Genomic DNA, 25,585 nt, shown 5'->3' with positions numbered 1-25,585 from the left:
GCCGTGCTTTCATGTCAGCTCTTGGCTCGGCTGGAGCCGTTAAAACTTACCGCCCTGTCTCCTGTCTCCCCGCACCCCCACCCCAGTCCTCCTTCAGAGCAAGTTCCCTTGGCCCCGAAGCCGGGCACACGGGCGCCCGCAGTGCGTTATCACTGTGGCGCATAGCGAGAATGCCCTCCGGCTGCTGGCAATCACCTTTTTTTTTCTTGTTCACTGGTTCCCTTTCCAAGCCAATTGCTCAAAGCAACCAGACACCCAAGTTTCTGGCAGAGTCCCTCCCGCGGTGTGCAGAGATTCATGACGCCTGCTACTGCCGGGGGCCAGGGCCAGGACCAGGGCCCGGGCCTGGATGCCATCCACGGTGGCGGGGGGGGCGCCGTGGAGCTGGAGGCGCAGGCGCGGGAGCTGTCCTCTGCCCGGCGGCCTCCACCCGCCAGGGCAGCTGCTGGCCGGCCAGCGGGCCTGGATGTCAGGGCAGGTGCGCTGCTCCCAGCGCCTCCCCCCACGTGCGGAGCGCTTTGAGGAAGCAGGCTTCGCCCCACTCCCCAAGCCCTGGTCTTTGTTAGTTGGGACACGTCAGAGTGGGCGCGGGCGAGGGGAGGCAGCTGGCCGTGCGTGAGGGGTGTGCACGCCCGCAGCCTGTTCCGAGCACCGTGGGGGAGCCCGCCTGGTTTGCCTGTCCTGACCAAGTCGCTCGCAGTTTGGCTCCCTTCTGGGGAGGCCGCTCACGGCGCCGGGGGCCTGGCTCTCCCACCGACAGAGCTGCGGAGCCCCCCACGTCCACACGGGGTTCTGGAGGGAGAAGCCACCGGCAGAGCTGGCTCCACGTGGGTGACGAGCCCCGTCCTCGAGGGTGTGGAGCAGGCCCGGGGCCGTCCTTCCTTGGCGGTGCCTGTGGACATGCGCTCTCTCCAGGGCTCGACAAGGGGCTCCAGGCCCCTTCCTCTGCCTCGTGCGAGTCACGGGAACGGCAGATGATAAACGCATTCGTGCCTCTGAGCTTTGTTTCCGTTTCATGGGGTGAAGTCATCGGCCCTTTCGGGAGGCGTCACTAGCTACAGGGCTGGGAAGGGAAGCCGAGGGGCTCCCCTGAACCTCATGCGGCTGGGGGACGCGGCCCGATGTCAGTTACTAGGGTCACCTGAAAACTCATCAGTGGCAGGAGGCTGGGTGTCCCAGGCCTGAACCCCGAAGTGGAGGCGAGACCCGCCCCCCCCCCCCCCCCCACCGGGGCAGGCGCCGTGCTGCATCCGCAGAGCGCTCAGCTGGGCTGGCGGGGCTGGTAGCGTCCAGTCTGCCAGAAAGCGTGAGTCACCACAGCTCCGGTGGACCTCATGGGCGAGGACAGATGGTTCCCACGCACCCTCTCCACTTGGCTCCTGGCGGGCAGAAGGCACGGGGCAGAGGAGCTGGAGGGTGGACCTCTGCCATGTCTCCTAGGGGCTTTGGGGGCGGGGACCCCTGTCCGGGTGACAGAGGCCGAAGTGCCCACGTGGTCTCCCGTGGCACCCACGTGGCCTCAGCCTGGGCTGGGCTTTCCTGGACCTCAGACCCAGGTGTTTGCCTTTTGAGGTCCTGGAAAAGCCCCATGATAAGGTGTGGATGTTTTGTCCCCGCGCCTCATGGGCCGGATGCCTGCTGCGTGTCCTGCACGGGCCTGTGCTAAGTGTCGCCCTCACTAGGACCCCCATCCGCATCAAAGCTCTCCAAGAGGTTAACCCTAGTACAAAGATTAAAAAAAAAAAGAAAAGACAAACTCAGAGAATTTGAGAGGTTTGTCCAGAGTCACACAGAAGATAGAACCTCAGCTGATGCATCCAACGCCACAACACAGGCTGAAAATTTCAAAACTATTGATTATGGTTATTGGATGGGCAAATGCATTTAACACTCAGAAGGACATTATTAGCAGAGGAATGAAATCGTCCTTGAAAGGAATTCGGCTTTGGCCGCACGGCCTTTGCCGTCTGGCTGTGGACCATGGTGCTGGCTTGTCTGCTCCAGTCTGGCCCTGGGCCTGTGTGAGAGTGAGTAGGTGAAATTCCAGAAATAGTTAAGCATATCTATACTTTATTCCAGTGACCTCAGCATAATAAATCATTTTGTCTGTTGTTCGGTAACCTTCAAGTCCTGCCTTCCTAATCCCTAATTGGCAAAGCAGTTGCAACACCAAATTGCATAGTTCTGATGTAACTATGTAAATATTAACATGCTAGGTCCCGGCTTTGGTCGAGTTTACTCTTTATAATTCAGGCTTTATTTTGTCAAAAGACGCCTCTTCTTCCTTATTCCACTGGCTGCTAGAGTTTCATTAAAATGTGTAAAGAGATGGAGTGGCCTCTCTTCCCCATCCCAGCTGTTTCCCTCCCTTTTTTCAATCCCACACAGAAATAAATAGTATAAATGAATCCTCCACTGCCCCTGCCAATTAATTATCCACATTTTGCAATTTTGTTTCATCAATTCCTCCCTCTCCGGCCCACCCCACTCCTGCTACCCAAGTCCTTAAAGCGAACCTCAGCGTGGATTTGCCCGCTGGGCTGGGACATCGGGGCCCCTCGGTCCACTGGAAGAGCCCCTACTTGCCTTCCGCCGGGGGCTTCAGCGGCGGGTCAGTGAGCCTGTGTCCGAGGCTGCGTCAGGGATTGACTGTCTATCGTTCCTTCTGCGTGTCTTAGCGATGGTTCTTTACGGAGAAGGACTTTCCTGCTTCATACAGGATCATGTTGGTAAGTAAAGCAGGGAGGGGGAGACCAAGCATTCATCCTGATGAACCAGCACCCTCCAAAACCCACGCGTGTGTTTTAGTGTGGTTGTGACACCAGGGTTGTTCGTAGGCTGCTTTGCTTTAATCTACTGCAGTCTTTATGTTTTTGATGCTCAAATCCATCCTCGGCCAGTGGGAACCCTCCAAGATTCTCCTGAGTCCTTTTAAATTCTAATGTTTTAATTTTAATTTTTTCATGTTAAATACTTTTAATCTTTTGAATTTTACACGTTGATGAGTTTGGACAAATTTATGCATGTGTGTAACCAACATCACAATCGAGATAAATCACTTTCATCAGCCCAGTCATATCGCCCCCACCTGACCTGCTTCCTCTCACAGATTAGCTAGAATTTCATGTAAACGGAACCATCCAGTGTGTACCTTTTGTGCGTCGGGCTTCGTTCACGGCGTAACGTTGCTGAGATCTACCCGTGTAGTGTTGTTTAGCGGAGGTTTATCCCCCTTCGTTGTCGGCAGTGGTGGGTTGTTTGGATGTGTGTGTGTTCCCGTGTTGATGGACATTTGGGTTCGTTCTGGTTTGGGGCTGTGATGAATAAAGGTGCTGTGAACCTCCATGTACAAGCCTCCACGTGCACTTGCCATTTTCATCTTCTGGGCTCGTACCTGGGAGTGGAATTGCTCGGTCTTAGACTAGTGTAGGCTTAGCTTCATAAGCAACTGCCCAGGTGTTTTCCAGCGTGGCTGTTCCCTGTGCACTTGGACCAGCAAGGTGCCCGAGTTCAGGTGTCAGGGCTGGGAGGAGGCTGGAGTGAGTGAGGTGCCCACTCTCGGTGTCCCCCACGGCCAGGCCTGCATGAGCCCAGAGAGGGTGCCCCTCACACGATCACCCGCATGCCTCATTGCCCCCCATCCTCGCTAGCCCTTGGTACTGTCAGCCGTTTTAAACTTTTTTTAGCCATTCTAATAGGTGTGTAGTGGTACACGTAGTGGTTTTAATTTTCATTTTCCTAGTGACTAATGATTTTGAGCATTTTTTCATGAGCCTATCAGCAATCTTTGATGAAGTGTCTACATTAATCTTTGATTCATTTTTTATTGGGATATTTTTCTTATTAACTGAGTTTTGAGAGGTTTTGTATGTAGTCTGGACAGAAATCCTTGATGAGATACGTGTTTTGTGAATATTTTTCTCCCAGTCTTGGCCTTGCTGTCTCATTTTCTTAATAATATCTTTTGGAGAACAGAAGTTAATGATGTTTAACTTATCAATTTTTGTTATGGTTCATGCTTTTTTTGTGTCCTCTCCAAGGACTATTTGTCTATCCCAAGGTCATGAATAATTTTTCTTATGTTTTCATCCAGAAGTTTTATTAATTTAGCTTTTATGTTTAGATCTATGGTCCATTTCAAGATAATTCTTGTGTATGGTCTGAAGTAAAGTTTGAGATTCATATTTGTTTTTCATATGGATATGCCCTTGTGTCAGCATTGTTTGTTGAAAAGACTGTCCTTGCCCCCCGCAAATTACTTGGGTACCTTTATGAACATGAATTGACTATTTACATGTGGGTCTATTTCTGTGTCTCTTCCTCTGACCTCGATATCTGTCTTTGAACTAATAACCACCCTGTCTTGGTTATTGTGGCTTCATAGTGTGCCTTAAATACCATCTTCTGAATTTGTTCTTCTTTTTCAAAGCTGTTTTGGCTATTACAGATCCTTTGTATTTCCCTTTAAACTTCAGGATTGCTCTGTCAGTTTCTACGAAAACAACCTGCTTGTCCTTGCCTGGGATCGGGTTGAATCTATGGGCCAGTTTGGGAAGAGTTGCCATCTTGCTGTATTGACTTTCCTGGTCCATGAACATAACATAGTCCGCCTCTCCTTTTACTTGGGTCTCCTGTAACTTCTCTCAGTAATGCTTGGTAGTTTTCATCGTCAGGTCTAGCACGCATTTTGTTAACATTTCTCTGAGCATTTTAAGATTCAGTTGTAAGTGATATTTAAGTTTCTTCTTCAATTTCCAGTTGCTTGTGCTTATACAGAGGAATGCAACCTATGTTCAGTATTGACCTTTATCCTGAGACCCAGCTCAATTCTCGTTCTAGTCATTTCTTCTTTTTAATTCCTTGGGGTTATCTAGGTAGGCATTCACGTTGCCCAAGAATAGAAGTTTGTTTTTTTAATTGAAGTATAGTTGATTTACAATGTTGTGTTAATTTCTGCTGTACAGCAAAGTAGTTCAGTTATACATATGTGTACATTTTTTTATATTCTTTTCATATTCTTTTCCATTCTGGTTTATCACAGGAGACTGAACATAGTTCCCTGTGCTGTGCAGTAGGACCTTGTTGTTCATGAGAGTAGAAGTTTTACTTCTTCCTTTCCAACCTGTGTTCCCGTGTTGTCTGTTTCTGCCCTTCTGCTCTGGCCTGGACCTCCAGCATTAAAATAGAAGTGAGGCAAGCGGATACCCTTGCCTTGTACCTCACATTAGCGGGGAAAGTCCAGTATCTCACCATTAAGGCCTGTGTGTGCTCTGGATTTTACATGGATGCCCTTTATCGGGTTGAGGAGGTTTTATTCTATCTCTGATTGGCTTGGAGTTTTTATCGTAATTCGTTGCTCAGTTTTGTGAAAAGCTTTCACTGCATCTTTTGAGAGGATCTTATTGTCTCCTTTTTTCCGCTTGAATTGGGGAATTTTGTTGATTGATTTTCAAATGTAAAACCAACCTTGCATTCCTGGGACAAACCTCACTTGGTAATTATGTGCTATCATTTTCATATGTTGCTGGAGATGATTTGCTCATATTTTGCTAAGGAATTTTGTGTCTGTGCTCATGAGGGGTCTTGGCCTGTTGTTTCCTTGTAATATCTTTGTCTGGTTTTGGTATCAGAGTAACAGGCCTCATAATGTGGATAAGAGATCATTCCCTCTCTTTATTTTCTTAATGAGTTTGTGTGATTTTTTAAAATTAATTAATTAATTTATTTTTGGCTGTGTTGGGTCTTCGTTGCCGTGCATGGGCTTTCTCTAGTTGTGGCGAGCGGGGGCTACTCTTTGTTGTGGTGCGCGGGCTTCTCATTGCCGTGGCTTCTGTTGTTGTGGAGCATGGGCTCTAGAGCTCAGGCTCAGTAGTTGTGGCTCACGGGCCCAGTTGCTCCGCGGCATGTGGGAGCTTCCCGGACCAGGGCTCGAACCTGTGTCCCCTGCATTGGCAGGCAGATTCTTAACCATTGCGCCACCAGGGAAGTCCCAGTTTGTGTGATTTTGATGTTATTTTTTTTCCTTAAATTTCTGGTAGACTTCAGTGATGAAGCCACGTGGACCTCAGGATCCAGCTAGAATGTAGTTGTTTCACCTGTTTTCAGTGTTTCTTATGGTTACTTTCTATGTAGTCAGTTGATTCTGATTTTTTCATTTGCCACGGCAGTGTCAAGTTTGATTTCTCAATACTTGTATTGGGGCTTACAAATAAAGATAAGAAGTGAGCTATAGGACAGGGTGTATTCAGACGTGGCAGTAATTGTGCGTTTAGATTAGAAAGACTGAAGTATGAAAAATGGGACGTGCTGGGCTGCAGTAGGAGGGGCCTACAGGTCACCCTGTCTCCCCAAACAGTTGTGTGTGGGATTCAGATGGATTCAGGCTAATGGTGGGTGTGGGTCTCCTTTTGATTTGGATTCTGTGCTAGAGACGAAGAAGATGAGATTTGGTGACAACCAGAGCTGTGTTTCGGAGGAAAACTTTGTTACTGGAAGCAGCGCTTACCCCTGAGTTACCAGAGGGTAAATGGGTCTTAAAGGGGTCTTTCCGACCCTGCAGATCAGAGTTTCTTCCCAAATGCCTCCCTTGGAAACACGTGCCAGAACATGTAAGCAGGAAGCTCGTCTGTATGAATTGCGATTCCATGCTAAGATGTGTGTGTCCTGGGAAGGAGCGGGGTCTGCACATGGGGATCAGGTCACTGTAGCCCGTGCCTGGGCGCCGACCCTGACGGCGATTAGGGGTACGGGCTGGTGCAGCGCTCTGTAGGATGGCACTTCTTTGAAGTTTTACATTTAATCCCACCATAGAGCCATATTTAATGTTTAAAATAATTGAGCAGTTTAACCTCCTGTTCTCACCTCCAATCCTCCGATGAAATTAATGCTCTGGGAACTCACCCATTTTCCTGCTGCACTTGCCCCACTTCCCGAGCTGGCCTGGCTCCTCTGGAATGTTCTCTCCACCTGCGGAACCTGAGCTTCTAAGCAGGGGTGCTCCCTCTGTGGTGTGAAAACCGTCAGCCCAGGCGAGAGGACCTTTCCCAGCGGAGCAGGGATTTCTCCCCCCACCTGTCCAGGTGTCCCTCTGCCCCCGGTGTGACGTCTGCCCTCTGCACTTCTTCACCACCTCCGCAAGGTAGAGCAAGCCCCTCTGGACCGTGGATTCCCAGGGCTGCCCGGGGAGGGGCCAGGACCCCTGCCAGGGCCTTTCAGGGGCCTTTGCTGCCCGCTTCCCATGACTCGGTCCCGGCTCTGCTCACCTGGGCTGCGAGGATGCAGCGGCCGGGACAGGGAGATGGGGGCGGCAGTAAAAGCAAGCAGGCTGTCTGCTGTCGGTGCGTCACTGCCGCTGTGACAGCGCTCAGGCTTCGTTCAGGGCCACAAGGTAACAGGGTAAAGAATGGAGGGAGCCTTTCTCTTTACTGGAGGCCTTGCACCAAGACGAACAAGTGAAACACACACCTCTGCTCCTGAAGCTCCCACTGTGCTACGCCTGTCATCTAAATAGCTGAGAATGAGTAAAGTCAGTTAATGAAAACAATTTGTAATATAGCAATAGAGTATAAACTCCCCCAGCAATCCAGAGGTGCCTGCACGTCTTCCGAGGAGACCTCACTGGCAGTGCGAGCTGCGTCCGTAGCCGGCTCTGCCCCTCACTGTGCACGTTTGCACAAGTCACCAACCCTCTCTGAGCCTTGGAGCCCTCGCCTTCGGATGGGGTCAAGCTCGGGCTGTCTGGGGACTTCCCCCAGCTCCTCGGATGAGCTGGGGGTGGCGTCTGGCGGGCGGGAGGTCCCCACCACCCGCAGTTGCTCTCGGTCCTTCCTCCTCTGAGCCGCGATGTGCGACTCGGCAGGGGAGGTGGCCCCGCCTCTGACATGTGCTTACTATTGAGGGCGCTGTGTTGTATTATATCCACTCGTCCAAGTGCCTGTTTCTCACTCTAGAGTCTTGCTTGGTTTGATGGCTGGTGCTTAGAATTCAGGTGATAAACCAATTCCTGTTCCATTGAAGGGTTTGCTTAACCAGCCGTTGAAGTTATTCTGAGGGAATCCTTAAGTTCTTTGGTCCTTGATTTGAAAAAGTTACCAATTTGGTAACTGAATTCTTATACTCAAGACCAGGTCATGCTGCAGGAGGAGATTTTTGTAGCTTTCTTTTTAGTGAAAATCGCTTGTCAGACTTAAAAGGACTATTATAAGCGTGCGGGTGAGGGTGTCGTGCTCTACAGCTCGCCACAGTCTGGTCCTTGCCTCACGGTCATACACGATGCAAATCCATGCAGGAGGCAAGGGTGTTCTCTGGAAAAACTGCACATCACATGTAACATGGATGATTCTGCTGTACTATAACACACGAATTCCTAAAAATCACCCTGTCCTGCAAATTCACGCAATAAAAACCACAGGGCTTGCGGGAAAGATGGGGCCGGGGGCATAGCCCTCAAAACTCCATCAGTGACACGTAAAGATGAGAACCCCATGAAAAGGGCACCATTTCCCACGTCCAGTGGGTGCACGCATAGCCACCGTGGTGACCCTGCGCTTGGCAGAGACGGGAGCTGGCAGGGGACGTAGGTGCAGGGGGGCTGGCTGGGGTGAAGGTGGGTGTGCCCAGCGCAGGGGCCGCAGGCTTGTGTGTGTGCGTCTGTGTTCCCTCCAGGCTCTGTTCAGCGGGGTGTCCGAGTTCCCCAGTGTTTCCGGAGGGCGAGATCGTGCATGAGAAAAACAGGCGATCTGTCTTATCTTCAGACTGTTCCCTAATACATCAGTCGTGTTGAACAAATTTGCGTTTTCACGACGGGCGTTGCGGCAGGGCTCGCGGGGGAGCTGTCTGGCCATCCTGGGTCGAGTCTTTGTAAAGTGAAAAGTTGACACACGTCATCCTCGCCCACTGAATAAATTAAAAAATGACCGCTTTTCTCTGCCAGAGACTGTTGAAAAAATGAAAAGCAAAACAAAACAAAGACTTGGAGTGTTGGCTAAGCCCGCGACCCGTCCAGACACAGACGGGGGCTGGTTAGTACCCCCCGCCCTCCCCTCTCTGGGGGGGCAGCCCTTCCCTAACCCCCTTCCCGGATCTTCTAGCTTTTGGGCAAGCGTGGTTTCACATTTCCCCCCTCCGGCGCGAGTGTTCTGCAGATGCTGGGGGATGAGGCTGGCGGGGCTCGGCGGGGCCAGGGCGCTGGGGGCAGCTGTGCCTGGCGGGGCGTGGGAAAGCGGAAATAGGAGGCAGAGCCGTCCCCGCTGGGCGTCTCGGTGGGCGCCCCCTCCAGGGGGGGCGCGTGGGACAGGGGCCAGCCGTTGCCCTGTCCACTGCTGACGGGCACGTGTGCTCCCCCCGGACACAGCTGAGGTCAGATTCACCTCTGTGACCTCCTGGGGGTGGGTGTCCCCAGCTGCCCCCACATGGCACGCCTGGGCCAGGCAGGACGCAGCGTGCGCCTGTCCCCCATCCGTCTCGGGGAGCTGAGGACAGTGGTGCTTGTCCTTGGCCCCGAGGGGCCCCGTCAGCTGGGAGGACACGTCCCGCCCCTCCATCTGCTTTGCATCGTGGCCCGGAGTTCCAATGCTTCTCAGTCACTCTCGGCCACGTTTTGGAAGTTACCCTCCGCGGACCGGCCTTGCCGATGACTTCAGCTAGCCCACACTCCCTTGCAGTAATGTCACAGGACCACGGCCTGCTTCCCGTCCCAGCTCAGAGCCAGGAGGTTCTCGGGGCCCCGGGGTCCCTCCGCCCTCGCCTGGCCCTGACCTCGGGCCTCTGCGGCCACCGCTGCCACCGCCTCTCATCATTCCTTCCCCGGTGCTCTGCCGACCCGTGCGCTTCACACAGAGGCGGGGTCCCGGCCGGCCTGCGGCCTCCATCACCCCGTTCCTGGCAGCCTGAGTGAATGGCGTGGCCTTTCCCAGAGGGTTTTTCTCTGTGAAATCAGGACTGAAAGCAGTGACCACTCAGGTGCTTCACAAATGGGACTGTTACATCTAGTGTCTCTGTGTGTGTGTCTGCCCTTCCCGGACGGATCTGAAGAGCTTCAGAAGCCGGGCCGGCGGTTAGCGGTGGCGATGGTCACAGCACGGCCAGAGGGCAAGTTGGGGTCCAGTCCCATCTCGGCCTCGCGCGAGGGTGCGGCCCGCCAGGGTGTTCGGTTGGGGCAGCGGCGTCGTGTCGGGAGGAGACTCAGGCTTCCTGGCCGTGTGGCCGTGGGCGCTGGGTCTGCCTGAATCTCAGCCCTGCACCTGTGGGGGCTGGACCGGCGCCTGCCGGGCAGCTCTGTGTGGGGCCCCGGGGCGGTGCCACCTGTGCACTGGCCTCGTCCCTCGGCGCCCGGCCCAGGAGGTCCTGCTGCTGTGCTTGGCAGGGTGATGGCCCCCAGGGATGGCCATCACCAGACCACACACCCCCAGAGTCGGCGGATACGCCGTGAGGTCTTTGCGGGCGTGACTAAGTTGAGGACCTTGAGATGGAGTGTCCGGGGGGTCTGTGTCACCACAGGACCCTTACGGGGGAGGTGGGAGGTCTGAGAGGAGAGGAGGTATGGTCACGGGAGCAGAGTGAGGGTCAGAGAGGGGCTGGGGGCTGCTGCTCTGAGGACAGAGGGAGGGGCCCTGAGCCTCTGGAAGCTGAAAAGGGGCAAGAATGCAGACCCTCCCCGGCCCCCGGAGCCTCCAGAGGGAACCGGCCCCGTGACGCCTCGGCGGAGCTCCGTGAGGCTTGGGTCTGACTTCCGGCCCCCTGACTTCAGGGGATCGATTTGTGTGGCTTTAAGCCACCAAGTTCGAGGCTGTTTGTTCCAGTAGCCGCGGGCCACTCAGACACCTCCCTGCCCTGCTCCACTCCCTTCCTGGCTGCAAATACGAACCAAAGAACCGGACCGCGGATGGTGGCTATGGCAGCTCCGCGCTGTGGCCAACGGGCTCAGCTTAGGCCTGCCGCCCGCAGGTCTGCTGCGTGCTGAGCTCGGCGACGTCTCTCTGACTGGCGTTGGGATCGTTTCCAGGCCTCCTGAGCTGTGTCCGCCCGGTTTCACAAACTCGTCAGGACTTGCACGAGGCAGGGCGGCAGGTCGGCCCCGGATTCCACACGCTCACCCACCGCGGCTCAGCTGCCACTTATCAAAGCATTTTTGGAATCGTTTAAAGCGTCCGTATCTCCTTTCTTTGGATGTTCTCGGTGGTGACAAACCTTTATCTTGCAAGAGTGGATTCAAATTTCAGGACAGATGGAAATGGCTGGAGCAGAGACTTGCTGGTGTCCTTGACAAGTGACCATCCAGCCTGTCGGCCCAAGTTTCTCTGTAAGTGAGGTTGGAAGGCTGCCTGGCGGCCCCAGTGAGGGAGGATTAAGTGAATTAAGACACGTCAGCAGGTCGGCAGGGCCCCGCGCGGCAGACACCCCGTGGACGGAGATGACCTGGGGCGGATGGGGGCTTTGTGAGGTGATGGGGCACGGTTGGCACTCTGGGCACAAAGCCCCGCGGTCGGTTCCAGCTCAGGTCTCCTGGGGCATCTGGGGGTGATGGCGTCACAGGAAGGCCACCCCACTCTGTGTGTTCATGCTGTCGGCAGACCCTGACGGAGAGTAACTGGCTCCTGTGTGCCGGGTGGGCTTGGGGCATGGAGTGAAGGAGAAAGAGGGGGTCTTCTCGGATGCGTCGGCATTTATTTAGTAGATCCCTGATTGATGGGTGTAGGTAATTCGGATTTTTTCTACTACAAACCCCGTGGTGGTGAGTATCTTTATTTATCCATCTTTGTGTAAACATCTCATTAATGCCTTAGGATCCGGCCCTGGAGGTGGGGTCCCAGATCCGGAGCGAGGCCATTTAACATTCAGACAGGAATCCAAGTAATTCCTACAAAGCCTGCTGCCCCGGCTTCCGTTCTGCCGGCCCGGGGGTCTGCCACGCCTCTGCGCCGGGGGGCTCTCTGCTCCCTTGGTCAGGCCTGACAGCTGCTTGGCTGGTGTGTCTTCGAGGAGGTGCAGGTGGCCAGGGCCCCCCCGCCCGTGTGGGAGGTGGAAGGTGGCTGGCTGGGGTTCGGGCCGTGGGCCTTCCTCAGGGCAGGGCTCCGGAGGGACCTTCTCGGCTCCCGGGTGACATCCCCGTCTCTCCCCCCCCTTCGCCTCCCAAAGCTTCCTTATCCCGAGTGCATGTCTGCTGAGGAATTTCTTGGCCCCGCTGCCTGCCGGCCGCTCTGAGTGGGGCTCCAGCCCACTCCGATGGCATCTGGTGAGAAGAATTTGAGGCCGGTCGGACTGCTGTCAGTGACACCGTCAGAGCATTCACCCCAGGAGGGGTGGAGCTGGGAGGGGGCCACCCCGAGGCCACCCGGAGGCCTCCTGTTGGCGGGAGCTGCCTGCCCAGTATGGCGTCGCCTGGCTGGGGGCCTGGCTCCCTCGGTGGGGGTCTGCTTCTCCCTGATAATCAGGGCGCCCACAACCAGGGCACCCACAACCACGCGCGTTGCAGGGGAGCTGGCGTGAACAATGCAGCCTCTCATGAAGCTCGAAGCGCCAGAGAGCTGCAGCACCATCAAAAGTGGATTGAAAACCTTTGCCCTTTTCCTGCGGAAGTGAGGAAGAGGCCCCCCCACTTTTTTTTTTAAATTAATTAATTAATTTATTTATTTTTGGCTGTGTTGGGTCTTCGTTTCTGCGCGAGGGCTTTCTCTAGTTGCGGCAAGTGGGGGCCACTCGGGGGCCACTCTTCATCACTGTGCGCGGGCCTCTCACTGTCGCGGCCTCTCCCGTTGCGGAGCACAGGCTCCAGACACGCAGGCTCAGTAGTTGTGGCTCACGGGCCTAGTTGCTCCGTGGCATGTGGGATCTTCCCAGACCAGGGCTCGAACCCGTGTCCCCTGCGTTGGCAGGCAGACTCTTAACCACTGTGCCACCAGGGAAGCCCTCCCCCCCCACTTTTAAAAAAAAAGTGACGAGAGCTGCCAACACCCTTCTGCACAAGTTCAGTGCTAGCGAGAAACAATTCACGTAAATTAAAAGGTAGAACCATTAAACACAGTTGAGAATCAGAGAATATAGGCCTACAGTTTTCTTCACAGATTTGAACTCAAATTCAAAAGTTGATTTTGATATGAGTTATGTCTATAAAATTTTTCTCAACTTTTATTAGTTTGGTGTGGAGAGAGCTATATAAAACGTAACTATTGTTTTTTTTTTTTTTATAAATTTATTTATTTATTTATTTATTTATGGCTGTGTTGGGTCTTCGTTTCTGTGCGAGGGCTTTCTCTAGTTGCGGCGAGCGGGGGCCACTCTTCATCGCAGTGCGCGGGCCTTTCACTGTCGCGGCCTCTCTTGTTGCGGAGCACAGGCTCCAGACGCGCAGGCTCAGTAGTTGTGGCTCACGGGCCTAGTCGCTCCGTGGCATGTGGGATCTTCCCAGACCAGGGCTCGAACCCGTGTCCCCTGCATTGACAGGCAGATTCTCAACCACTGCGCCACCAGGGAAGCCCTAACTATTGTTTAATACTTTATAATAGACAAGCAGATTTCCCAGTGAGCAAGAAGCTTCCAGGGATTTGAGTAGAGCAGGAAGTTTGCCCCGAAAAATAAGCCCAAACCTTTACTCCCTGTGTATCTGGGAACTGCATTTATACTGTCTCTGTGGCACAGAATCAAGCAGATGAGACTTTGGGTAAAATGGAGGCCAGGACCAGGGGGCTGGTGAATGCAGGGTCCCCCGACACCCTCAAAAAAAACAACTCCTGCCTGAGATGGGCATGTAGTGAAAAACCATACTAGGAAATGAACTCCTGTGAGGAATAACTAACCAACCTAGGATTAGCACTCTGTCAACTAGAAATAATAGAACAAAATGAAATAAGTATGTTTATTTAAAATTATGAACTATAAAGGAAGGAGTCAGAATGAAAGACCAACCCGCAGAACTTATTTAAATGAAAAATGTATCCTTTAAAATAAAAGAACTCACTGGGTAAGTCACACTGAAAAAACTCTAGCAAAGCCAGTGAGAAAAGTAGCTAATTGGAAGAAGGATCTGAAGACACAGAAGAGAGACAAAGAAAAGAGGTGTGGAAAAGAAGACAGAACTGTGTAGAAAACAGAGGCTAGAGTGGGAAAGTCCAGTGACAACTCCTGGGATTAACAATGCGTAGATGGGATATGAGAGAGGCGATTAGAAGATGTTGGGGAAAGTCGGGGGCCTTGCCCTCCTCGTTATTAAAATACAACCTGAGGCCACGCTAACTCAGAAGCACGGTGCAGAGACAGGTAAGTGGATTTAGAAAATGAGTAGAACCTAGCATGTGGCCCTTTAAATGAGAATTTAGGAATTTGGAAACATTTCAAACAGAGGAAAGGGTCATTCAAAAGTATTGTTAGTACAATTAATCCACCTTTTGGAAAAAAATAAAGTTGGAGCCCTACCTCACGTACAAAATAAAGCCTATGTGGATTAAATGGCAAAATATCAAAACAAAATATAAAAGGATTAGAATAAAAATACAGTATTTTCATAATTCTGGTGCAGGAAAGGCATGCTACCCCAAACCCCAAATCCATAAAGGACAAGATGAACACATTCAATGATGTAAAAAGTTAAACTGTTGTGTAGTAAAGACATGAAAGGAGACGTTGCAAGGCAAGTTCAGACCAGGAGGACACGCTGGCAGCATGTGGAGAAGGCAGGGGGATAGGCGGGGCAACGGCCGCCAGAGACAACGGTGTCCCGATGCCCGGGACCCATGGGTAGGTCACCTCATGCGGCAAAAGGGGCTTTGCAGATGAGGTGATGTTAAGGCTCCTGAGATGACGTCATCCTGGAGCGGGGTGGACCCAGTGTCATCACAGTGTCCTTACAGGAGGGAGGGAGGAAGGTCAGAGTCAGAGAAGGAGATGTGACCATGGAAGTGAAGGTCAGGCTGGCACACGGCCATGAGCCAAGGAATGCAGCACCTCCAGAAGCTGGAAAAGGAAGGAGACGGATTCTCCCCTGGAGCCTCCAGAAGGAACCAACCCTGTGACACCATGATTTCAGCCCAGTGAGAGACCCGTTTTGGATGTCTGCCTTCCAGAACCGTGAGAGAATCAGCTGCCGTCGTCTTAATAAGTTTGGTGAATTTGTTACAGCAGCAACAGGACGCTTATACGGACGTAGATGTTCAGATCAAGTGTGGCGCACAGATATCTGATGTATATATTCAGACCAGCTCTTCTATAGATAACATGAAACTAACCCATAACGGGCCAAGGACCCGAAAAGACATTTTCCGGGAGAAGAAATACAAACATGGCCTGAGGGCATGTGGAAGGTAAAGCCTGAGGGCTCCTTCTTAGAAAGTGACAAGAAGTCAGCATCGAGAGTCAGAGACCTGGGCTGGGGGCTGGGACACCGCCCAGGGGTGGGGACAGTGTCCGTCAGGCCCGAGGGGCACCCTGACCCAGCCGGCCATCTGTCCTGGCAGGTGTGTCAGTAGCCCAGCCTCCCCTAGGCCATGTGGTCCCCGCTTCCCGCTCCCGGGATGTGCCGGGAAACAGCTTGCGAACGGCCGAATTCCATCCCTCTACCCGTCTGTGAACGGCAGTTCCCCATCTGAATGGAGGTTGGGTTTCCAGGCCCCTCTTCCTCTCCTCCCTTTTGTCCCCCCAAATCACCGTGCACTGACTCTGTGCCCACACCCTCATTATTGATGGAAATGCGTCCCCAGAACATTTCTGTAAACCAGCCTCACTCGTCTCCCTGTGACCCATAGCAGGGCTGCGGTCTCTGGCGTGGCTTCAAATCTTCTCCTTCGCTTGAGGCCGTATGACCCGGCGGGTGTCGCCAGGCCAGGCTCCACCCCTGTTTCTAGGGTGGGCGACCCTGCTCTTTACCTCGTGGACTGCTGTTTCTGGACGTGGTGGGGGGCGCGTGCGTGGTGGCGGTGGGCATGCTCGCTCTGACTCTGCCAGCCGGGCGCTCCGTTAGCTCTCCAGGCGGGGAGTGCGTGCCCCCAAGGGTGTGAAGTCTTGTTCCTTTCAGGAATATCCTGACGGTTACCGAGCTGGATCACGTGAAGGAAACAGACAGGGTTAGTGTTCCGAATGCGCAGTGTGACTCAGTTGGGAAAACACTCCTGGTAATCGTCTCCAGACCCAGGCAGCCTTTGATCAGGAAAATCTGTTTATTCTGTGATATAAATATGGAAGAAATCCATTTGTTCCAAAGTGGATGCAAATGAACCCCAGCAGATATCCCTGCCCCGCCGAGCTGCCAAGAGCTAGGAGGGGAGGGGAGCACAGAGCCGGCCAGGAGCGCGAGGCCTCTCCCCGCAGCCGGGGTCCACCGTGCGGCGCTCACGCCAGTGGCCCAGGAGCTGTCCCTGAGCTGTGACACCTGCGCTGGCATGTGATCCCCGCCCTCCTTATGCACAGTTTGGGGTCAGTGACACAGTCTGTGTCCTTAGCCAGAGCAAGGACGCTGCTGTTTCTGTGTGTGTTTTAGCCGCCTGACTCTTCCCAAGGCCTCTGATAGCATCTGGCCCTGGGCCTCCCGCCCTCCCTGCCTCCCTTCTTTCCATCACAAACATTTACCAGGAGCCAGCTATGTGCCGGGCGCTGGAGAAACAGCAAAGTGTTTGAAGCAGAACCAGTGTATCTGGGGAGAGAGATGCACGGAGAGGCGATTGCACCCAGGAGGAGTGAGATGGCAGAGATGGGGAGGGAAGGGGTGGGGGAGGCCTTGAAGGCTTTAATAGAAAGAAGCCCAGACTTTGTCTGTTGGGCCTTGAGGAGTCGGCTATCAGTCATTTACACTTTAGTAAGAATTTAAGCCAAGGTGTTGCTTTCTGTAGGTTGATTCTCATTTTACGTTTGGTTTGTGATTGTGGAACGAAAGCCCTGTGCTCCCGGGAAGGATTCCAAACACCTTGGGTCAGGAGGAGTGGTATTTGGAAGAAGGCAAGGGGTGGGTGATCCACAGTCGGACCACGGAGCTCAGACGGTGCACCTGGGCTGGAGTACCTTCTGGGCGGGGGAGGCTGGACCCCTGGGTGCATAGCCTGGGTGCTCTCTGGGGTGGTCCAGGACGGGTCCTGCGTGGGGGGCTGTGGGGAGCTACCAGGTGAGCTGTGTCCGTTTGTCCACTGGGTCGTGAGTAGCTTCAACAATCACGCACAGTGTGGCCGCAAGTAGAATAAAATATGACCAAATATTTACTTGGTGTCAACTTAGCTCTCTGATGTCCTGGGGAGGCGGAGAGAAGATAAAGGATCATGTGTGATGAATCCAGCTGCCTGGCTCTGAAGAGGGAGGTGGAATCTCTCTCATCCCTCCACCTACTCTGACCATTTCTCTGTTACGTTTCAAGTCCTTTCTTGCTCATTTTTCTACCTGTTTTCAAGGACAGATATGATCACAGATGTAGCACGTGCTGCATTGAAAGTGTTTTAGATTAATTTTTGCCTCTGATCCCAGGCTCTAAGCTATGTGTTTTCTGAGCCCTCTGTGCTTGCCCGTGTGGCCCAGCAAAACCCACTTGTTCTCATGAGAAGGCAAAGCTGAAGTAATGAAACCTGGAGTCCACATAGCGGACTTTGCAGCACTTTTTATATATTATTGTCTGGCTATGTCCCTAAATTTCGGGCTAGAGCCTCTCACGTCAGGCATCGGTTAAATGCCATTGTTGCCTTTTTAGAGATTAAGTACAGAATTTTTTAAACCTTGAGTGACCCGAGTCCCGGGGGCAGCGGTGAGTCACGTTGCAGGGGAGCAGCCTGATGTTCAGTCGAACCGATTGCAGTTACGGAAGCAGTGATTTGGGTAAGATTCAAACTCGCACACACAGAACAAGTGCACCCACCACCCAGCTTCGTGTCCCCCTCATAGCCCCCTCATACCCCACCCTCCCCGCTCCCCACCCACTGGGCTGTTCGGAGGCAAATCCCAGGTGCCCTTCCCAAAGTAACGCACCGAGATCCTGGCTTCTCGGGCAGCACGTGCTTTGCCATCTGACCCCTGTGGCCTCGTGCTCGGCCCCTCTGCACCAGGGACCCGCTGTCCTCCTGGGAGAGGCTGGGGCAGGGGGCTCGCTGGCCTCATGTCCCAGATGCCTGAGGGGCCACAGTTGCTCCTGACTCCTCGCTCTGGGTCCCCCAGGGGCCCGACGGAGCCAGCGCGCCGGGCCAGGCCTCTGCACCCTCCCCTCCCAGGGGGCCTCCAGGGCCCGGCCGCTGCCGCGGGGAACATGCTGGGGAGACCGAGGCAGGGCTGGCGCCCCACGTGGAGCGAGTGCTGGAGGACACGGGGCGCTGTGAGCGAGACTCCTGACGGGCCTTTGCAGCAGGACTCTCGGCCCTGCTGTCAGGAGGTGGCCCGAGATGCTGGGAAGTTCCCGGCGGGCCACAAATCCCCGCTGGGCGACTGGAGCCTGAGAAGAGGCTGGGGAAGGCCTGTGCCGTCCACCTCCTGCGCCCCCGTGGTTGTCGGGGGACGGTAGGGCTCTCCACCCCCTTCCCTGGCCGCTGCCCTGGGCTGGGCAGCTCTTGGCCCCCTGCAGAGTGGGGGTCTCCTTTTATGCTGCTGGCTTACGGAGGTGATTTCCTACCGCCCCTCCCCATCCTCCCGGACAGGCAAGGGACGGCCGTCAGCCCAGGCAGTGCCCCTGCGAGTGGGAGAGGGGCCATCCAGAGGCTGTGTCTCGGGGGCGGAGCCTTGAGCGCAGCGATGGAGCAGATTTCACGGGCCGCCAGGATGGGAGGGCCGGTCAGGGGCTGGAGGGACGAGCCGCGGCGAACTGTAGCCGGGGCTCCGGCGGCGGTTCAGTGGGCCGCTGTGTTTAGTGTCCCCAGGGAGGTCCCAAGCTCAGAGAAGCACCCCTGCCTTGGGTGGTCGGATGAGGAATGGCCCCAGCGGTGCCCACGTCCTGCTCCCTGGAACCTTTGGGGATGTGGCCTCCCACGGCAGAACGCAGAGATGTGGCACCTCGGGGCGGGGAGGCCCTCCTGGGCCACCTGTGACCGCCTCCTGCGGGAGGGAGGCTGGAGGCCCCGCAGCACGGGCTGCAGGCTGCGGAGGCCCTGGGAGTTGCAAGGGGGCAGGGAGGCCCCTCCCACGGAGCCTGCCGAGGAGGCAGCCCTGCGGCGCCTCGATTTCAGGACTTGCGGCCCCAGACTGCGTGCGAGCGTAGATGGGAGTTCTGAGCCGCCAAGTTCAGGGTCACTTGTGACAGCAGGCCCGGGACACTTCCACAGTGGATAAGTACCTACTGCCCCCCAAACCCTGGCACGTCTGTGGGCCCCAAAACCATTCATTTCCTGGACAGAAGAGGAGGGTACCAGCCGCCTTCCACACCGCTGGTCTCCGGGGGCCTGGGCGAGGGGCTGTCAGAGGTGCCCCTGCTCTCTTCTGCGCACAGTACGCCCGAGAGGGTGGCCTTCTGGAGCGGCACCCGGGCTGGGTGACTGCAGCCCCACTCTACCAGACAGGCCCCTCCCCCTGGGCCTGGTTCTAGCTCTGGCATCATCACGCCGCCGCAGGGTTGGCCCCCAGGGCCTGCCTGCTCCTGGCCGGGCCTGGGATTTCCGGGTGGTGTGCGCTCTGCAAGGGAGGGAAGGACACTGTCTTTGGTGAGCTGCCTGCTTGGCCGGCGTCCCCAGGGCTGGCCGTGGCCCTCAAGGCTGGCTGCAGGTGGCTGACCACTTCTCAGCTGTCTGCCCACCGCCGTCGCCTCCCTCCTGCCGGCGGGATGCCGGGTGGACTCGCTTCTGATCGGGGTAGAACTCACACTTCACAGCATGGCAGCAAACTCCCCAGGGAGCAGCTGGGGCTTGGGGCCACCGTGGGAGCCCGGGAGCAGCACGTGGTCCTGGCAGCGGGGGCTGGGATTTTCGGGGCCTTCTGTGGGCCCCAGCTTTGCACCCGCTGCCTGGGCCGCCTCCCCGGCAAGTGAGAGGGCAGGGTTTTATTGGTCCCTCTGGACAAACTCCTTGCTTCTGTAAATTCTCACGATTCCTGGCTGTTTGGGGGTCACCTCTAGACTAACACCTTTTAAAAAAGGTTATTACAGTGTGGAGATCTGGGGCCGTGAAACATTACAAGACGTGCTCGTGAAAATCAATTTCAAGTGGCTTTCCTCTCTGGAATTCAGTCAGAGCTTTTCGCTGGGTTTTGGTTTGTGAATCAGTGTTTTGCAGGGCGATCCGCAGCCTCTGGCTGAACGACAGACCCGCCCTCTGTGCCTTTTCACATATACGTGGCCACAAGAACCGTGTGCGGGGCCTCCTAAAATACAAGTAGTTGCACCCCCTTCACCCAGAGATCGATTCAGAGCCTGCAACGGTGCCCAGGAATCTGCACTGTAAACTGGCCCCAGACGCCTCTGTGGTAGGTGGTCCTCTGACCGCACAGCAAAAACCCCTGCCCAGACCTGCATGTGAGCAGGTTGATAACAGCGGGGTGGGGCCCACGTGGGAGCTGTGGGTTTCCGGGTCTGGAGCCCGCAGTCCCCAGGAGAGGCCGGTGAACCAGGCTTCTGGGGGAGGACTCTGTCTGGACTCCTGGTTTATTTACTTATTCATTTTTACTGTAGTAAAATACACATACCATAAAATTTACCGTCCTAACCATTTTTAAGCGTGCAGTTCTGAGGTACTAAGTACGTTCACGTTGTTGTGCGACCATCACCAGCACCACTGTGCACAGAACTTGTTCATCTTCCCCAGAAGACCCTCTGTCCCCATCAAACACTCACTTCCCCTCCCCCTCCCCCAGCCCTGGGCACCTACCCTGCTAGTTTTGTCTCTATGAATTTGTCTACTCCAGGGACCCCATATAAGTGGACTCCTACAGGATTTGTCCTTTACGACTGGCTTACTTCACTTAGCATAATGTCCTCAAGGTTTATCCACGTTGTCACGTGTCAGGATTTCCTTCCTTTTTAAAGCCGAATAATATTCCACGTTGTGGATGGACCACGTTTTGTTTGTCATCATCCGCTGATGGACCCTTGGGTTCTTCCACCTCTTGGCTGATGTGAATAATGCTGCTGTGAACATGGGTGTACAAACCTCCCTTTGACCCCCTGCTTTCTGTTCTTCTGGGTGTGTACCCAGAAATGGAATTGCTGGATCATATGGAAATTCTACTTTAATTTTTTGACGGAGCTGGATTCTTGGTTTCTCTGACGGTTATTAGCATTTTCTGTGACATGGGAGAAAACCTTCCCTGTCACCTGTCAGAGGAGTCCTTCCAGAATTCACTCCTAATTTGCCACGTCCCCTCCTGCCTCCCAGCCCCAGAAGCTGTTTTACTGCTGTGGGTTTCAGGGCTGTGAGCCCGGCCTGGCCTCCCCTGGGGCCTCTCGGGGCCCGGGATTCCCCCTCACCCCACCTCAGCAGACGTCCCCTGGGTGAGCGTTCACACAGCTCAGCTCAGACCCCGCCGCCCCGTGGATTTGGGTCCAGTGTGGGGCAAACCGGCGCACACAGATGCAGGACCCTCTGCTACGTACGAGCTGTCACAAGTGCAGAGCGGGGACAAGAGGGGCAGCAGGAGGTTGGTTGTGGTGGGCGAGGACGGGAGGGCGTTAATTGTGTAGAAGCCACATTTAAGCAACAGTGTGAAGCCGGCCCCGCTGGAGAAATGCCGGTTCTGCGAGGGAGCGCGGGACCGCACCCTACGGCGTAGTGCAAGTGCTGAGAGCAGAGGCTCAGGGTCTGCGTCCCACAGCCGCGGAGGCGGTCACGGCCAGCGGGTGGGTTTCAGATGCGGGAGGAGAGTGCTTACAGAGCGCTCACAGCTCACGAATCCCCAGAGCACAGACCTGATGCTTCATCCCTGAACCAGCGTCCTTCAGAGTGACGCCTGCAGGGCGAGGCACGCAGAACCCAGAGAGCGACGCAGCAGCCGGCCGGTCCGGTCGGGGGCAGACCCCGCGGTGAAAGCTGTGCTCCTGGACGTGGCGCTTGGGTGACGCGGCACCCGCCACCTGCGGCTGACACTGCAGGTCATGCCGAGTGAGGACACGTCACCCGCGCCTCGCTGCCAGCTTTTTTTTCCTAAATAAGATAAAAAAAATTCATGGAGCAAAAAATCAACTAACTGTCATGATGTTTATAAAAGAGATGGAAATTAGTCTGGAGATTTCTTATCATCCAACAACAAAAAGAAGACAGTGAAGGAGAGAGAGAGATCTGTTTTTTCCCCACCCTCTAGAGTGGTTCTTAGAACTGGCTCAGGGAACCTGGGTCGGCCCAGAAGGGCCAGGTGTCTCTCCGCCTGATTTATTCGGTTACTTAGCAACAACTTAGAACGCAGAACCGGAGCACACACCGCAAGTGTGTGCGTGTCCCCGATGGAGCCATGAAGCAGGACTGGCCACAGAGTGCCCTGCTTCGAACCGGCTCCAGAGCGGGCGCCCCACTCTGTCTGGGAGTGTTGGAAGGTCCCTGGGGACACCGGGCTCCGGACAAGACCCCTCCTCCGGGCTGCGGGTGGAACCTGCCTCTGCTGAGGTCATTTGTCCTCACCGTGTCTGTCGCTCCAGAGCCCGAGTGTCCTCCGTGTGGTCACTGGCGCCGACCCGAAGGACCCTCATCCTTCACTGGGATCGTCCTTCAGCAAACCGCGGACGTGCTCTGTGCGGCCACTTGAATTCGGGCAGGGGAGGGCGGGCGGCTCAGGCCTTGATGGAAAAACAATTCTGAAAAGTACAGCACAAGGAAAATCTCATTTTTTAATGTGGTGAAAAAAAAAAACCATTTGGCTAAAATTCCCCACCAGGCACTGCTTTGCTCTAGAGCTGATGTACAGCCTCGTGGGCCGGCTCTCCAGTCCCCACAGGGTCTCTGAGGGTCCTGTCCCCTCGACGGTGTTTCCCCCTCCCGGTGCCAATGGGGCCTGGGCAGCTATGGGCTTCCGCTGCCCCAGAGACGGGATGTGCACGGCTGGTGGCGGCCTGGCCCCCTAAGCGCCGGTGAGCTGGGATCTGCCAGCTGGTCTGCTCCCGGCCCGTGGCTGATGCCAGCCCCGACGGAGTCACCGGGAGCTGGGCACCCTCCAGATGCTTTATCCCGACTGTCCTTGCTAACAGGAAAAAACAATTAACGTCGACCTGGGTCTCTGGATGGATTTTTTTCAGTTTTTGGATGTTTTTAAAATGCCAGACTGCTTAGCAATTGGTAAATCCCTTCCCTTCCTTGAAAACAACTTCACTTCCAGAGAGGCTGCCGCTTTCTGGGAATCCTGAGGTTCTAGAGATCTGCACGCAGCGCTGGGAACAGGGCCTTGCTGTGGACATTCGCTGCACATTTCCTACACAAACGGCCATCTGATGAGTTGCCAGACTTAAACCATTTGGGTTTTCACTGATGATTTTGGACCCGGGGCAAGTTTCTGTCAAGCGGATTTGCTCCAAATGCCGTTTCCTCTGTCTTTCTTGCTGGGGAGGCACCCGGCGCTGTGGGTGCCCAGGTCCCCTCTCCCAGCCGGTTATCTGTGGCCAGACCAACAGCCTGCCTGGGCTGGGGAGCGTGAGGGAGTCCAGGCCCTCCCACCAGAGGGGCTTCGTTCTGGGGCTCCCACCGACCCACGTGCAGAGGCTGCCTGTGCGCCAGCCGACCAGGGGCCGTTCCGGAACCCGGGCGAGGGCACAGGGCACTGGGCCAGCTCGGCCACACCAGCCTTCCCCAGGCGGGACGTCTCTCGCCGTCGTGGCGGGTGTGGGACGGGAGGCTGGAGCTTGCACCCTTGGCCGAAACCTTTCCCTTGAGCCCCCTTGGATGTAATCAGGTCGGTCTAGGTTTCCAGCAATGCCTGTACCCACACACCTAGGAGTGCAGTTGCTGCATCCAGGTGCCCTTTAAACGTTGGCATTCAGATGCCCACTTTCAAGGTGGTCTGTACTTTGGCCGATGCTGTGTGTTAAAGTCCCTTCTGACCCTTGTTAATCTGACGGGCTCACCTGGCCCCTCCTGGCTCTACTTTGCTTAGTGGCAGCTCTGATGCCGAGAGAAGGGGGGGCCGCCTGCCCCTCCACGGGGTGCGTTTTCCGCAGCGCAGGTGGTCTGCGGGCTTGCAGACACGACTCCTGTCCCTCCCCGGTCTGGGTGCCTCTCCGGGAGGGTCAGTCTGACCTTGTCGGGCCATTGGGCTGGACGTGTGGGAGACCCGGGGGCCTGTGTCAAAGGGGAGGCCTCCCTGCCTCACCTGTGCCGTTGGCCCCGGGCCTAGGGGATGCCGCGGGCCCTGCTCGGGGTCCTGCTTGAGGGAAGGAAGGAGAGCGCCTAAAATGTGGGCGCCTGCCATGGGGCACCGTCTAGGGACAGAGCAGGGTCCGGAGTGTGACAATGGAGCGCGGGGGCTGACGGAGGGTGGCTCGGGGCACCGCGGATGGGTGGATGGAGCAGAGCGGCCTTGCTGCCTGTGCGGACGTGGAAGAGGCTTCCGGGGACCATGTCTGACCTCGATGTTCTCAGAGCGAGGTCAGACCCCGAGCACGCAGGAGGCTGGCACGTGTGCTCCTGGGACCTCCCTTTGTGGGGTTCTGTTCTTCCCTTTCCTCATCCGCTCCCGTGAACCACAGACGTGGACGAGCCCCTGCCGCATGTTAGGGGTGAAGGGTGGAGAGACCCCTCCCCTGAAACGTCCACTCCCCACTGGTTTTCAAGGAAGACAGTGGAATGTACTGGAAGAAACAGACCGTCTGACCCGTCCTGTGCCTTCAGGGTCGCCCCATGCCCGACACACAGTAGCGCTCCGTGGCCACCTGCACCACGGCCTCCGCCAGGCATACACACAGGTGAGTCCCAGCTGGGAACTTACCCCGTTGTAGGACACAGCTCTGCGTCTTTCCAGCCTCACCACGAGCTCCACACCTGTTCCTGTGCCATAGGACGGGGAAGATGCGTGGGAACGGATGGCGTAAGTCTTGCTGGTGAGCAGGACACTGGGCTTCTCATCCCCGAACCATTTCCCGCCACTGCCGCTGTTGCTTCTTGGGGCTGGCCGGTCCCCTCCAAAGGGGAACAGCTCGAAGGTCCACACGTCAGCTTGTAGACTTTCCTCTGGGTCCGTCCTTTGCCTGGCCCCGTGGGTCTCCACCTTTGGAGGGCAAGACCTGGCATCAGGGTTGTGTACACCCAACTCGTGTGCCAGGGGACACTTTGACCACACAGCTGTGACTTGACTTTAAAATCTCACGTGTAAGATGTGACTCCATGGCATTGAGTCAGGGAGGAGGAAAGAATATCATCCCTTTCCTACCCTCGTGGGTCTTTTGTTTCCAGTGTGGGGTGAGTTAAATTCATCTAAACACCTGTCTGCAGCACAGGACTGTGGTAGTCAGAGCTGCACATTTGTGTGTTTGTGAGGTGACTTGATTGGCTGGGACAGGGCTCACAGGAGCAGTTTCTAATTTTTTTTTTTTTGGCCAAGCCACATGGCTTGTGGGATCTTAGTTCCCTGACCAGGGGTTGAACCCGTGCCCCCTGCAGTGAAAGCATGAAGTCCTAACCGCTGGACCACCAGGGAAGTCCCAGTAGTTTCTGAATTGAGCCTTGACGGAGGATCGGGAGGAACTGACCAGATCAAGAAGGGGATGGGAGAGTAGCACTAATAGAATCCTCAT

The 25,585-nt window shown here is 55.3% G+C and overlaps 1 protein-coding gene across 3 annotated transcripts in view; it reads left to right on the top strand.

Annotated features, from left to right (window-relative positions):
* The window catches only part of ZNF469 (zinc finger protein 469), a 284,463-nt gene that overhangs the window by 6,025 nt on the left and 252,853 nt on the right, over positions 1 to 25,585 (top strand). The window contains exon 1 of one of the 3 annotated variants that reach the window (XM_082368706.1): positions 11,018 to 11,299. The exons of the other annotated variants lie outside the window; for them this stretch is intronic. The gene's annotated coding sequence lies outside the window, so the exon portion shown is untranslated. Of the gene's footprint in view, positions 1 to 11,017; positions 11,300 to 25,585 lie in introns of those variants that run through there. 3 annotated transcript variants of the gene reach the window in all.

Source organism: Balaenoptera borealis (assembly GCF_965194805.1).
Source record: "Balaenoptera borealis genome assembly, chromosome: 19".
Classification (NCBI taxonomy): Eukaryota; Metazoa; Chordata; class Mammalia; order Artiodactyla; family Balaenopteridae; genus Balaenoptera; species Balaenoptera borealis.
The sequence above is the reverse complement of the archived record's forward strand: the minus strand, read 5'-3'. Positions and strand labels throughout refer to the sequence as shown.